The sequence below is a fragment of the Puma concolor genome, chromosome C2 (assembly GCF_028749965.1).
Source record: "Puma concolor isolate L17-30 chromosome C2, mPumCon1.1.hap2, whole genome shotgun sequence".
NCBI lineage: Eukaryota > Metazoa > Chordata > Mammalia > Carnivora > Felidae > Puma > Puma concolor.
The window spans coordinates 32586432-32602689 of record NC_141675.1 but is presented as its reverse complement, the minus strand read 5'-3'; the positions used below and the strand labels follow the sequence as shown (position 1 = coordinate 32602689).

Below are 16258 nucleotides of genomic sequence, written 5' to 3'. Positions count from 1 at the left end.
GTTTTTATCTAATAATCCTATTCGTAGCAATTTTTTCCTAATTACATAACACTTTGAGTAATACTTTTTATTATTCTGTTTACTTACATAAATTAGATGTTTGAGTATAGTTTTGGAAATAGATTTCTCAATAAATCTAAGTTTTGTTTACTATTTTTCCCTTTAATTATGGACGTTCATTTAGTATCAATTTTGAAGTTACTTTGCAGAGACAAGTTTTTTTGGAAGGTTTTTTTATTACAGAATTGCACACTGTTTAAATGACTTTGCTGGTTAACTCTGGCTAACTGTGCCATCTCTTTATGAGAGGGAATTTCCCCGGGATACTCTGAAGAAGATTGCTAAAAGAATGATTTTTCTGGAAAACGGTAGATATTTCTTTTGCATCTAATACATGCATGTGACATACATGCATGCACACACATGCCATATGGATGTTGAAAAACGTTTTGGTCTACCACATTTAAGGCCAACACTTTCATTAGTAAAATTGCATGAAAATTTGGCAGTTTATTAGAGCACATGTTCGTTCATTCGTTACTCTTGATGATCCATTGCTGAATGTAGTTCTGATCATTCTTTATCAGTTTTGTACATTACTAAGCATGGTATTCATTCGTTCTGTGTTATTAATTATAGGCTTGATTTTGAAATTTATAACTACAGTAGCATTTGGAATGCTACTTAGAATATCAAGTATCTCTTTTGCAGTGAAGTAGTTGCTCTGTTAAGGTAGTTGAGTTTTTTGTTTCATTTGGGTAATATGCTATGTTGAGCTTTAGTTGTTAATTGATAGATGTGGTATCCTCTCTGCGAGAGCTGTTAAAATGCATAACACGTATTTCGGAAAGCAGCTGTTGCTATGGCAACTCTCGGGTCACTTGCAGCTCAGCTTACATGATTGGCTGTTAATGGAGTCTAATATGCTTGAGAAGAGAATTGAGCAAATGAAAGAGGGTTTTGAAGGAATCCTCTTAAACCTCTTGAAGTTTAACTGAACAGCGCATAAAAATTTAACACTTGTATTACTGTTAATATAATTGTACTGGAAGTAGTTTTATGAATAACGAAGGTGAGACAGGACGAATTTTTGGAAAAAAACAATTTTCCAAACCCTTTGAAGAATGTTGAAAGCTTCTCCTGTCACCTTTTTTCATTTTACTATTGTTTAAAGAAACACTCTTCACAGCTATCAGTTACATTTTGTATTCTACCCTTTGTAGCACCTACCTCAGAGGCATTAATTAGCTTGAGTCATGAGAAGGTTGTTAATTGTGCTGGGTCAGAAAGAATGGTAGTATCAGGAATCATGTCTAAATTTACTCTGGTCATATGAGTTAGAGTCTGATCTGACTTGAATTCTTAAGGTAGTCCTATGAACCTGCCTCTCTTAGGGGTATGTGAATGGTGTGAAAAGGGAAGTGGTGGTATGTACTTTGGGGTTTTGAGGCCTATAAAGTAAGTAGAAAGAAGTCTAATTGAGAACTGCCGTAGTAAAATTAATAGAGTCACGCAAATGACACATTAATACCTGTCTTGTTAAATGATGGAGTTTTCATCAGCATCTACCTACCACCCACCTCCTTTGTAACTGTGGTGCTAGAATGAAGACAGTTTTACCAATTTTGGCAGTTACATAATATCAAGTGTAATTAAACTACATTGTGTAATTTAAAATTTAGATTAAATGCATTAAAATACTAAGTTAACATCATTTTAGAGTACTTTTACTTTGTAAAACCCATGTCAACTGGCTAGTTCAGCAAGTATAGGAAATAGGACTAGGACATGTAGCTTATTTTAAGTATCTGCTGTTTCTATTTTATATTAGGGTTTTTAAAAATTGATTATGGTGGTAGTGTTGACATTGATACATTAAATAAATTATAACTGTTGGTATGGATTAGATTAGATTTTCTAATTTTGCTTGCAAAAAAACCTGGTGATTAAAAAATTAATCAGCACTTATTCAGACCCTAAATTATGTTTATTATTTCCTTTATTAAGGAAATACTTTGGGATATTAAAGAAACACTTTTCATAATAGACTACATATAAGTATAGAGTTTTGATAAAACACTTTAGAGGTTCAGTAAACACTTAAACTCCAAAATCTGTAAGTTCATCATCACTATGACCTGTGGAAATATTTTAAAAAATAATTAAAAAAATTTTTTTTAACATTTATTTTTGAGAGACAGAGAGAGACAGAGCATGAGTGGGGGAGGGGCAGAGAGAGAGGGAGATACACAATCTGAAGCAGGTTCCAGGGTCTGAATTGTGAGCGCAGAGCCTGACGCGGCACTCGAACTCATGAACCCTGAGATCATAACCTGAGCCGAAGTCAGATGCTTAACCGACTGAGCCACCTAGGCACCCAAAAATCACTTTGTTTTTAAATGCCTGGTGACTATAGGTCCAGGTCTGCCTTGGCACTTCTGGTAGTAGTGGATTATGCTGTTACCTAATATAATTATTGATAGTGCTCCCATTTTATCAGGAAATACAAGGAAAAGTAAATGAAGTCACGTATAAATCTGTAACTCATAGGTAGCCACTGTCAACATTTTAGTGCATTTCCTTTTCAGTCTTTCTGTGCACAAATGTATATAAAACATATAGTGGAGACCATCCTTTGTGTATTTGCCTTCTGTAATATATCATAAACACTTCATGTTTAATTTTCTAGAAATATTTTTAATGATACATAAAAATATTTCACAAGTAAATGCTCTCCATTTGTAGCGCTTAGGTTCTTTCAGGTGTTTTGTTTTGTTTTGCTAGTTCAGAACAGATAAACAGCTTTTCTCCAAGTAAATATGTTTACTTTTCTTTTTATTTTAGCATAGAATGATAGAATAGGAATTACAGAATAAAAGATTATTGAATTACAAACGTTTCAATATGTATTAGTTGCTTTTTAGAAGAACTTATAATATTTTTGATTTGGAAATTTAAAAAATGTACTTGGTGGACCTCAATTGCAGAGGGTTGAATCAATTTTGTTCTCTGTTCATAACACATGGTAATTCTTGGCTAGTTCAAGGGGTTGATTTCATTTTATTTCCTTTTATCTGCATTATCCGCTCTTTTTCTTCTCCTCTCATAGGCATTCATTTAATATGCTTGAGGTGTGTGTGTGTGTATGTGTGTATATATATATATATATATAATATACATATATATGTGTGTTCTGTATACATATACACATACATACATACATACATACATACGTTTATTGGTATGCATTCTTATAAAACATGTTGTGTGGGTTTTTTCAATTTCAAACATAGAGTAGAATTGGCATCCTTTTATTATTTACTCTCCCCCCACCCCATGCAGCATTGTGTTTTAAAGTACTATTCATGTTGCACTTTGCCTGTCTTGTTTCATTGAATCTAATGGCTTCCATAGTGTGCATTAGTATTCCATAGTGTGCATCTGCCATGTTTCCATTACCCCAGTGTGGTGATGAACACTGTGATTCCTCCAGCTCTCTGCTATTGCAGACATTTCTGAAAAAGAGCATCTTTATACATAATCCCCTTATGGATATGTATTATTCAACTGGATTAGATGTATACATACCCAGTTTCACTAAATACTGCCAGATTTCTCCTCTGAGTAATTGTACCAGTCTTTACTTGCAGTAGGGGTATATGAGGATTCCCGTATTTCTACTATAGATAAATCCCAATACCAGTGTGGTGAGTCCTATCAAAATTGGTAGGAAAGGTAGGCATAATTTTTTTAATCTAGCTACTTACCTCCAGGTTGCAGAAGTGTAATTGTTTTCTAGTAACTTCTCTTCAGTCTTTCCAGGTTGGTATCATTGCAGTGTTTTTGCCAAGTAGAATAGTGAAGTGGTTAAGAGCATATACTCTGGATCCAGTCAGTTTGGAGTTGAATCCTGGCTCTGTTGTTTAGTAATTGTGGGTGACCCTGCACTTTGTATAGGGTTGCTTCAGTTTTGTGATTTGTAAAATGAACTTAGGGGAAGTTTTCTGCCTTTGTGAATACATGTATAATGTTAGAATAGTGGCTGGGCCCACAGTAAATGCTACCAAAGTTTAAAAAATCCAGCTGAGATTTAGAATGGAATTGCATTGAATTGATACATTTGAGGGAGAAATCACATCATAATTTGCCCTATCCAAGTGCATGGAATAGCTCTCCAGTGATCAAAACTTTCTATGTATTTTAATGAGATTAGATTGTCTTTTGTTTCTTCATGATACTTATTCTTTTTTTTTTAAGTTTTAATTTATTTTGAGAGAGCTAGTATGCACGTGGCACATGGTAGGGGCACAAAGGGAGGGAGACAGAGAATCCCAAGGAGGCTCTGTGCTGATGCCGGGCTTGATCCTATCAACCGTGAGATCATGAACTGAGCCAAAAATCAAGAATCAGATGCTTAACTGACTGAGCCATCCATATGCCCCCATGGTACTTATTGTTCTTGATCACTGGCTCTTAATTTTGTTTGTGGGGGCACAAAATTTGTATTTGATATTCCAGATTTTATATTATCTGGAGATATTTCTGGTTGTCACAGCTTGGGAGATGCTACTGCATCTATTGGGTAGAAGCCAGGGATACTGCTAAACATCCTATAGAGCACAGGCTAGACCCCAGTTATCAGCTCAGTATGTAATAATGCTGAGGTTAAGAAACTCTGTTTAGATATGATGTTGTGAATGGTGTTTATTTTTATTCTCTAATTGGTTATTGCTTTTTGAGGGAAATGTTACAGATTTTTCTGTTACCTTGTATCTGGCAATCCAGCTGAATTTTTTCTCGTCTGTAGATTCTGATAAGTTTTCTATGTAGATGCTCTGCTCTCCTTCTAATTTCTCTTTTTTCTTTTCCTTTCTCTCCTTCATCTTTTTGTTTTAATGTTTATTTATTTTTCATTTTCATTATGTATTATATTTCAATATTTTATTCCATATTATTACATTATATGTATTCACTATATTTAATATAATGTATTTAGTTTAATATAGTTAATATAACATTGTTAATATAATTTACTTAATATATGCAATTGAATATATATTTTAAAATACACTAATAAAAAGATGGAATTTAGTTTCTAACAAATGTTGCTGCTTTTCATTCTTTAGATTTTTTTTTAATTTCTTTTTTTTTTTTTTTAATTTACATCCAAATTAGTTAGCATATAGTGCAGCACTGATTTCAGGAGTAGATTCCTTAATGCCCCTTACCTGTTTAGCCCATCCTCCCCCTCCTACAACCCCTCCAGTAACCCTCTGTTTGTTCTCCATATTTAAGAGTCTCTTATGTTTTGTCCCCCTCCCTGTTTTTATATTATTTTTGCTTCCCTTCCCTTGTGTTCCTGTGTTCTGTGTCTTAAAGTCCTCATATGAGTGAAGTCATATGATATTTATCTTTCTCCGACTGACTGATTTCAGTTAGCATAATACCCTCTAGTTCCATCCATGTAGTTGGGAATGGTAAGATTTCATTCTTTTTGATTGCCGAGTAATACTCCATTATATATATACATAAGTACCATATCTTCTTTATTCATTCATCTGTCGATGGACATTTGGGGTCTTTCCATACTTTGGCTATTGTCGATAGTGCTGCTATAAACATTGGGGTGCATGTGTCCTTTTGAAACAGCATACCTGTATCCCTTGCATAAATGCCTAGTAGTGCAGTTGCTGGGTTGTAAGGTAGTTCTATTTTTAGTTTTTTGAGGAACCTCCATACTGTTTTCCAGAGTGGCTGCACCAGCTTGCATTCCCACCAGCAGTGCAAAAGAGATCCCCTTTCTCCACATCCTCGCCAACATCTGTTGTTGCCTGAGTTGTTAATGTTAGCCATTCTGACAGGTGTGAGGTGGTATCTCATTGTGGTTTTGATTTGTATTTCCCTGATGATGAGTGATGTTGAGCATTTTTTCATGTGTCGGTTGGCCATCCAGATGTCTTCTTTGGAGAAGTGTCTGTTCATGTCTTTTGCCCATTTCTTCACTGGATTATTTGTTTTTTGGGTTGTTGAGTTTGATAAGTTCTTTACAGATTTTGGATCTGATATGTCATTTGCAAATATCTTCTCCCATTCCGTTGGTTGCCTTTTAGTTTTGCTGATTGTTTCCTTCGCCGTGCAGAAGGTTTTTATTTTGATGAGGTCCCAATAGTTCCTTTTTGCTTTTGTTTCTCTTGCCTCTGGAGACGTGTTGAGTAAGAAGTTGCTGTGGCCAAGATCAAAGAGGTTTTTGCCTGCTTTCTCCTTGAGGATTTTGATGGCTTCCTGTCTTAACATTTAGGTCTTTCATCCATTTTGAGTTTATTTTTGTGTATGGTGTAAAAAAAGTGGTCCAGGTTCATTCTTCTGCATGTCAGTGTCCAGTTTTCCCAGCATCATTTGCTGAAGAGACTGTCTTTATTCCATTGGATATTCTTTCCTGCTTTGTCAAAGATTAGTTGGCCATATGTTTGTGGGTCCATTTCTGGGTTCTCTCTTCTGTTCCATTGATCTGAGTGTCTGTTTTTGTGCCATAATGTTTATTTATTTTTGAGAGAGGGAGCGTGAGCAGGGGAGGGGCAGAGAGAGAGGGAGACACAGAATCTGAAGCCAACTCTAGGCTCAGAATCTGAAGCCAACTCAAGCTGTCAGCACAGAACCGAGTGTGGGGCTCAAACTCACGAACCGTGAAACTATGACCTGAGCTGCAGTCAGACTCTTAACCAACTGAGCCACCCAGGTGCCCCATCGCCTTTTTTTTTTTTTTTTTTTTTTTTTAATCTTTATTTTGAGAGAGTGAGCACACACGTGAGTGGAGGAGGGGCAGAGAGAGGGGGAGAGAGAGCAGTTTGGCACAGTCTGTGCAGAGTCCGTCTCGGGGCTTGATCCCATGAACCTTGAGATCATGACTTCTGCCAAAGTCAAGAGTGGGACGCATAACTGACTGAGCCACCTAGGCGTCCCCTCCATCTCTCTTTCTCTTATAGTACTGTCAAAGACCTTTGCTATTAAATGGTAGCAGTGATAGTGGGTATACTTGTCGTGTTCCCAGCTTTATGGAAAGAGTTTAAAATTTCTTAACATCAAGTAACACCAAAAATGTAAGGGTATCAATCTCATTTTACCTTGCCATTATTATTACCACTAAAGATGTGTTCTTGAGGAAAGAATGCTTAACTTCATTATTGAACAAAGATATAACAATAAAGCAATAATGAAGTGATATTTTGTATTGCACTAGTGATATTAAGAATATTTCTACAAGTGCTTTGGTCATGTTTCCTCTGTATTTTTGTCTTTAACCAGTTTTTTAGTTTGTTTCTTTGTTTTTATAAATTAAGACTTACTGAAATGTTAACACATTGGCTGTTTTTTGTGGTTGGTTGTTTCCTTAGCTTGCTTATTTGTTTTGATGTGCAGAAATATAATTTTTAATGAAGTCTAATCTTATCCTTGGTAAGATCTTTTATTGCTTTTAGGCACAAGAAGATTCTTAATTTCTTAAAACTTTCTTCTGTCAGTAACATTTTCCTGGTTAAACAAGGCTATGCTTACCAATTTTTTTCCCTTTGTTCTAAATCACCCACCTCACTTCAGGTTTTACTTTTTTTCCTGAAGTGGTAGATTGATAATATAACCTTGTTTATCCACTTTGTTCCCTTGCCCTCTGCCCATTGGTTTACAGAGAGCTCAGGATTTTATGGAGGTACCTTAGGGGCCATTGGTGACATGGCACTGAAGTTCAGGCTTGATAAGTGTACAGGGATCTAGACTTCCTACCCAGATTATTTTTGTTTTTACATTTCTGACTGAATGATCCACTATTAACTTTCACTTCTAAAACTGAGCCTATTACCTTTACTGTTTCTCCTGGGAGAGTGCTTCCTTCCTCAATTCTTTATTCAGCTTCCTTTTTTTGTCTTTTGTGTTCATCCACCATTCTCTAATGTGTAAAATTAGAAATGAATTGCTTTCAGTGGCACTTTTTGATCCATCTCATCCAGTTTACTGCTAAGAGTTACCAGTTTGGCCTTCATATGGTTTCTTGAACTTCTCTCTCTGTCTGCTGCTAGCACCATGGTTGAGTTTCTTCACATCTCCTGCCAGTACTATAATTACCTTATAATTGGTTTTCTTGTATCTAGGCTTTAATCCCTCTGGTCTTTCCTGTATCCTGCGTGAAATTAATATTTATAAAATATGGCTTCATTGGACAAAAGTCTTAAGTTTCCTGAACTGCCATTGAAGGCCTTTCACAATTTGGCTAGGCTCTGGGAGGTGTGTATATGTAAGTGTATGTATACGTAATATAGTAATGTATTCCTACCAAGTTACATTCAGGTTTTGATAGATCTTTTTTAAAAATCTTACATTTTATTCTTATTACATGTAATATTTATTTACAGTAAGTACAGAGAAGCAAAAGCAAGGAATAAATGTCCAATTTTACTTTTCAGAGATAATCATTAGTCATGTCTTTTTTTTTTTTAAGGTTATTTTTTTGAGAGAGAATGAGAGTGTGAGCAGGGAAGAGGTGGAGAGAGAGGGAGACACAGAATCCAAAGCAGGCTCCAGGCTCTGAGCTGTCAGCACAGAGCCCAATGTGGGGCTCGAGCCCACAAACTGTGAGATCATAACCCGAGCTGAAGTCAGATGCTTAACCAGGTGCCCTATTAGTAAGGTCTTTTAAAAATGAACTACAAAAGAGCTGACTTTTTTTTTCATATTTATCCTATGTGTGTTTTGTTTAGTTTGTACATAACTTTTAAGTTTTGTGTTGTTATGAACTTTGGAATCTTTATTTTCTATTATTTTTATTTTCTTTCTATAGAAATTTATGCATTTTTCTATATTTTATTAGCTCTCTTACTGAAGTCCTTATTAATTCTAACTGGAATCTTTCAATTTAACAAACAATGTTGAATAGAATGTTTCAGGTACAAAATAATATGAGCAAAGGCATGAAGGTGTGAAACAGGTGCTTACAGTGAACTACAAGTAGTTGGGTATTACCGGAGACATAAATTAAAATGTTAATTTGAAATGTTGGAATTAAGGCTAGGAAGAGCCAGATTCTTAAGATTTTTGCTTGCTGTGTTTAGGAACTTGAATTTTATTCTACAAATGATATATATTTGGAATATTTTTAAACAGGAATCTGGTGTGATTAAATTAATATTTCAAATAATCCAGTCTGGGTATAGGATGGAGGATTGAATTGTGGGAAACAAGAAGAGTTAGGAGACTATTGAAATATTCATGGGGACACTGGGAGCCTTTATTAACCCAGTGTGAATAGGATTAGAGACGAAGGGATAGATTTAAGATACATTTTACTGGTAAAATGGGCAAGATTCAAGGGAGTTCACCCTGATCTCAGGGTTTCTGAATTTTTAGCTTGTGTGACAAGATGATGATATGAATAATTATAAGGAAAAATATAATTTATTTTATTTTTTTAAAGTTTATTTTGAGAGGGTGCACATGTATGTGTGCATGTGGCCAGGAAGGGCAGAGAGAGAATTCCATGCAGCCTCCATACTGTCAGCGTGGAGCCCCATGTGGGACTCAAATCCATGAACTGTGATGACCTGAGCCAAAATCAGGAGTCTGACGCTTAACCGAGTGAGCCACCCAGGCACCCAGGGAAAACATAATTTTAAAATTTAATTTATTAAATTATTATTTTTTTGAAAGGGAGGTGGTGTATTCTTGAGAAGAAAAGCTCAATTTATGGCATGTCATGTTAAAAGTCTTAATTTTGCGGCTAACAAAATGTGTATATGAGGCAATGGTAAAATCAGATCTGAAATATTTTGTGGTCATTTAGATACTTTTAAAAATTAGCATTAACATCCCCCCCCTTTTTTTTTTTTAATTTTTTTTTTTAACGTTTTTATTTATTTTTGGGATAGAGAGAGACAGAGCATGAACGAGGGAGGGGCAGAGAGAGAGGGAGACACAGAATCGGAAACAGGCTCCAGGCTCCGAGCCATCAGCCCAGAGCCTGATGCGGGGCTTGAACTCACGGACCGCGAGATCGTGACCTGGCTGAAGTCGGACGCTTAACCGACTGCGCCACCCAGGCGCCCCCCCCCCCTTTTTTTTAAAGTAATATCTACATCCAGTGTGGGGCTCAAACTCATTACCCCAAGAATAAGAGTGGTATGCTCCACCAACTGAGCCAGCCAGGCCCCCTGCATTTACAGCCTTTTTAACTGCCTAACATACTTAAAGGATTCATCATGTCCATATCCCATAGGTTAAACAGTTTAATGTTGGCAGGGCAAGAGTTGGGGAATGTTTTGGGAGGTTGGAAGAGAGGCATGCTCTCCCAACCTAGGTGACTTAGTGACTTTAGTGGTGGTTGAAAACCATGGTCTATGAACTAACAGACTCTTAAATATAGAGAACTTATGGTTGCTAGAAGGGAGGTGGGTGGGGAAATGAGTGAAATAGGTAAAGGGGATTAAGAGGCATAAAATTCCAGTTATAAAATATATGAGTTATGGAGATAAAAAGTCAATATTGTAATAACATTTTATGGCGACTGCACTTATTGTAGTGAGCATTGAATAATGTATAAAACTGGTGAGTCAATATGCTGCACACTTGAAACTAATATAACATTGTATATCAATCATAATTCAATAAAAATATCTTACAAGTTAAAAAAAAAACAAACCATGGTCTAGTTGAAAGGGATACTATGATGTGGGTATTTTTTTTTATTATGAGCTTTTTATTAAGGGTAATTTCAAGCATTTGCAAAAGTAGATGAATTGTATAGTAAATCACTTTGTAGCTATTACCCAGCTTCAACATTAATAAACTCAGTATTGTTTCATGTGTAAACTTTTGATTCTTTATTCATTTGAGGCAAATCCTTGACATTGTATCATTTCATCTGTAAATAATTTAGTTGGTGTCTATTAAAGATAGTAACTTCAAGAAACATTAAAAGCATCAGTAATCATTTTATAACATCATAAAATATTTCCTAGTGATTTGAAAACATAGTTTCAGCAGAGAATTAGAAGTAAAATAAAAATTTTAAACAAGGGGAGGGAATGAGAAAATCAAAGCTGCTTTTCTAGGAAGGAAAACAAGGAGTATGGTACTTAAGAAGGATAGGGAGTTATAGTCTTTGTTTTAAGTGATGGGGACACTTGAGTGGTTTGTAGGTTTGGGGGAAGAGTAGAGAATGCAATATTGACATGGGGGGATGGAACAGGAGCAGGAGGAAGGATATCTTATTTACTGTGATAACATTTCAAGGACAGAGAATAAGTGAGGAAGAGGCAAAAAGTTGAGCAGATAGTTCATACTAATTGACCTCTTTTTTTTTTTTTTTTTAATGAACTTCAGGGAGGGTGGAGGTTGGCTATAGGAAAGGATCTTTTTTTTTTTTTAATTTTTTTTTTCAACGTTTATTTATTTTTGGGACAGAGAGAGACAGAGCATGAACGGGGGAGGGGCAGAGAGAGAGGGAGACACAGAATCGGAAACAGGCTCCAGGCTCTGAGCCATCAGCCCAGAGCCTGACGCGGGGCTCGAACTCCCAGACCGCGAGATCGTGACCTGGCTGAAGTCGGACGCTTAACCGACTGCGCCACCCAGGCGCCCCGTAGGAAAGGATCTTAAGAAGAGTGAGAATTTGGAATAGTTGTTGAAGAGAATGGGAGAGGGAATCCATCATAGACAAATAAAAAGATTGCTTTAGTGGGATTAAGATTCCACCTGAAATTAGAAATCAAAATTTAGAGTAGTAGAAACTTTCATGTCTCTGTGATCCTTTTCCCAACACCACAGAATTGCTTGGTTGTTTAAGAGAAGATAGTGTGTGGGATTATTTTAGGCTTAGACTTTTATATTACAAGTCCTATGGAAGAACCCAGGGACAAAATGTGTTTGTGAGGAAGTGGTTTAGAGGAACATTCATGTATATGCTTACTCAGGAAAGGACGTGACAAAGGGACAAGTAAACTGTAAGGAGTAAGTGCTAGGCTGTGTGTATGAAATTGAGCTGACACAAAGAAGCTGTAAATACTGGAAGATGGAATCAGATTGGTAAAGTGTATGACTGTGAAAGTTAATAAATGAAGTCCAAAGGCTGTGTGAAGGTCTTTGGAATTGATAAGGTTCAGGAATCTCAAGACTTGAGCTCTAGATAAATGTTGCCCATGGTGGTAGGACATACGGTAGGACAGAAATCTGACCCACATGCGAACATCTTCAACAAATGTGAAGAGCGGTGCTAGGTGGTCAGGAAGTGAGTAGATGATAGTGGTGAATAAGATTAGAAGGTGGTATCCCTGTGGAGGGTGGGAATGATAATGATTTAGGAGAGACAGTGGGTAACCAAGAGAATTCAGAGTGTGGGATAATATTCTAGTTTTCATCTGTGTTCCAGATAACTAAGATGTTTCTACATGAAAACGTCTGAGACCTTGTTTGTTCCCATAAAGCTGAACATAGTAATGTATAAGTATAAAACAGGGCAATTTTGTAAATAGGTCCCCTGAATGCCATGGTCTGTAAAATTGTAGGAATCTTGGTGATTTATCACTTGATTCTGCTAATGTAACATTTGAAATGTTCAAGAGATACAGAAATATGGAAGAAGAGGGAAATGTGGTGGTGGTATAGTTGATATGGAGGCGGGGAATGGCATGAGCACAGGCAATTGGGGCGGAAGACCACAAAACCTAACATTTTACATATTATTGAGCATGTGGGTAGGGGGTCGTTGGAGAAGAAAGGTAGTAAGTTTTAGCACCAAAAAAACTTACCTTATGTTTAGCCTTTTCGCTACATTTTCCTAAGTAAAACCTTGCTTTTCCCATAAAAGAATATCCCTTATAAACCCTTTTGGTGATGGGGAGATACAGCATTGTAGCTCTGAGAAGTGAAATCAAGGGAGAGTTTAGTATATAATTTGGTTTGCGTAAGTGTTTTGGGACTTAATGTAAAACATCAGTTTTCCTAGACATTTATAACATGGAATCATTTATAATCTACAGATTCTGGTTAGTAGAGGTTTTGCTGTAGTCTCTGGAATACCTAATGGTTAATATAAGCACATGACTGAAATATTTCATGTGTGTAGGAACTGATACAGATGATTGTAGTAGACTGGTAATTAAATGTATCAGCCTGCATTAACTTGATCATTGTGTTAAACTATATTAAGCTACAACAATATCCTAGAATTTTGTACTTAGTACAATAGTTTTTGTATCTTCACTAACTCCCTGAATCACTATCATTGATGGTAGTAAGCTTGGCAGTGGGGAATGCTAGAGAAATAAAGGAATCTGACCAGAGTCGTCCCTGGAGTATATTTAATCAAGATGATTGCCTGGGGCAGCTGGCAGGCACGGTGCTCCTGTGAGTAGTTATCAAAGCGTATGGTTATGATTGTTCTGAGATTTTGATACATACACTTCACCTAACTTTCTTCTGCACCCTCAATTTTATAGTCCCTGGGATTCTGAGAAGCTTTCTATTGGAATACCTCTTCTTAAAAGTTTTTTTTTCTCCTCAAATTAATTTTCTCCTAGTTGTGAGCATACTATTTACTTATCAGTAAATATTACAATTTATAATCTACAGTTTAATATCATAACAATACATTATTTTGACTTAGCTTGCAGTGACTAAATTAGTGTCCTTTGGAACTCATGGTTTGTGATCAGCCAAATCTCATGGTGTGATCATGGGCTATAAAAATGTTAATTATCCATAATGAAATAGCATAATATAAAAATTAAGTGTCTGACATTTTGGTGTGCAAAATCTGACAAGATTCTCTTAAAGTAAAAAAGAGTTAAGAATCACGTAGTTTAGGGGCGCCTGGGTGGCTCAGTCGGTAGAGCGTCCGACTTCAGCTCAGGTCATGATCTCACAGCTTGTGAGTTTGAGCCCCATGTCGGGCTCTGGCTGACAGCTCGGAGCCTGGAGCCTGCTTCGGATTCTGTGTCTCCCTCTCTCTCTCTCTCTGTCCCTCCTGTGCGTGCTCTCTCTCAAAAATAAATAAAACATAAAAAGTTTAAATAAAAAAAAGAATCACGTAGTTCAAAGTTAGGCCTATTAAATTGTCCGCTGTCTCTGCCATTGCCACATGGCCATGTTATTTAAGTAAACAAATACCTCCATTGTCAAGAATAATGCTCCCGCCTTTTACCTTGGCCATTACACTTGTACATTCTTTAAGTTGTAGCTCCAATATTACTCCCTTAGGAAGTCTTTTTTTTCCAAGATTTTATTTATTTTTATTTTTTTTTAAATGTTTGAGAGAGAGCGAGAGACAATGCACGGGAGGGAGAGAGGCAGAGGGAGACTGAGACAGAATCTGAAGCAGGCTGGAATGAGGGGCTTGAACTCAGAAGCCTTGAGATCTTGACTGAGCTAGAGGCGGATGCTTAACCTGCTGAGCCACCCAGGTGCCCCCTTCCAAGATTTTATTTAAATTCAAGTTAGTTTACATATAGTGTAATACTAGTTTCAGGTGTAGAATTTAGTGATTCATCACTTACATATAACACTCAGCACCTGTTACAAGTGCCCTTCTTTTCAAAAAAAATTTTTTTTTTACATTTACTTATTTTTGAGAGAGAGAGAGAGAGAGCGCGCGTGCGTGTGCGCGTGTGAGTGAGAGGGGGAGGGGCAGAGAAAGAGGGAAACACAGAATCCAAAGCAGGCTCCAGGCTCTAACCCACAAACTATGAGATCACGACCTGAGCCAAAGTTGGACGCTCAACCAACTGAGCCACCCGGGTGCCCCACAAGTGCCCTTTCTTTATGTCCATCACCCATTTAGCCCATCTCTACACCCACCTCCCTCCAGCAGCCCTCAGTTTGTTCTCTACAGTTAAGAGTCTCTTATGGTTTGCCTCCCCCTCTGTTTTTATTTTAGTTTTGTTTTTCCTTCCCTTCCCCTATGCTCATCTGTTTTGTTTCATAAATTTTACATATGAGTGAAATCATACAGCATTTGTCTTTCCTGACCGACTTACTTCATTTAGCATAATACACTCTAGTTTCATCCACGTTGTTGCAAATGGAAGAATTCATTCTTTTTGATGGTGGAGTAATATTCCATTGTGTATATATACGACTTCTTTATCCATTCATCATTTGATGGGACATTTGGGCTCTTTCCATACTTTGGCTATTGTTGATAGTGCTGCTATACATACTGGGGTGCATGTGCCCCTTCTAATCAGCATTTTTGTGTCCTTTGGATAAGTACCTAGTAGGGCAATTGCTGGGTTGGAGGGTAGTTCTATTTTTAATTTTTTGAGGAACCTCCATACTGTTTTCCAGAGTGGCTGCACCACTTTGCATTCCTAGTAACAGGGCAAAAGTGTTTCTCTTTCTCCACATCCTCGCCAACATTTGTTGTTTCCTGAGTTGTTAATTTTTAACCATTCTGACATGTTTGAGGTTGTATCTCACTGTGGTTTTTCATTTGTATTTCATTGATTATAGGTTGAATAGTTATTCATGTATCTGTTAGCCATTTGTATGTTTTCTTTTAAGAAATGTGTGTTCATGTCTTCTGCCTGTTTTTTTGATTGGATTATTTATTTTTTGGGTGTTGAGTTTGATAAGTTCTTTATAGATTTTGGATACCAGCCCTTAATCAGATATGTCATTTGCAGATATCTTCTCCTGTTCTGTTGGTTGCCTTTTAGTTTTGTTGATTTCACTGTGCAGAAGCATTTTATCTTGATAAAATCCTAATAGTTCATTGTTACTTTTGTTTCCCTTGCCTTCAGTGACATGTCTAGTAAGAACTTGCTGCAGCCGAGGTCGAAGAGATTGCTGCCTATTTTCTCGTCTAGGATTTTGATGGTTTCTTATCTCATATTTAGGTCTTTAATCCATTTTGAATTTATTTTTGTGTATCGTGTAAGAAAGTGGTCCAGTTTCATCCTTCTGCATGTTGCTGTCCAGTTTTCCCTACACCATTTGTTGAAGAGACTTTTTTCCATTGGATATTCTTTCCTGCTTTGTCAAAGATTAGTTGACTGTATAGTTGTGGGTCCATTTCTGGGTTCTCTATTCTGTTCCATTCATCTGTGTGTCTGTTTTTGTGCCAGTACCATACTGTCTTGATTACAACTTTGTAACATAGTTTGAAGTCCAGAATTGTGACGCCTCCCGCACTGTTTTTCTTTTCTTTTTTTTGACGTTTGTTTCTTTTTTGAGAGTGTGCGCGTGAGCAGGGGAGGGGCAGAGAGAGAGAGAGAGAGAG

General features: G+C 36.8%; 1 protein-coding gene across 2 annotated transcripts in view; it reads left to right on the top strand.

Annotated features, from left to right (window-relative positions):
* STAG1 (STAG1 cohesin complex component) overlaps positions 1 to 16258 on the top strand; it is a 404176-nt gene that overhangs the window by 67598 nt on the left and 320320 nt on the right. The window lies entirely within an intron of this gene.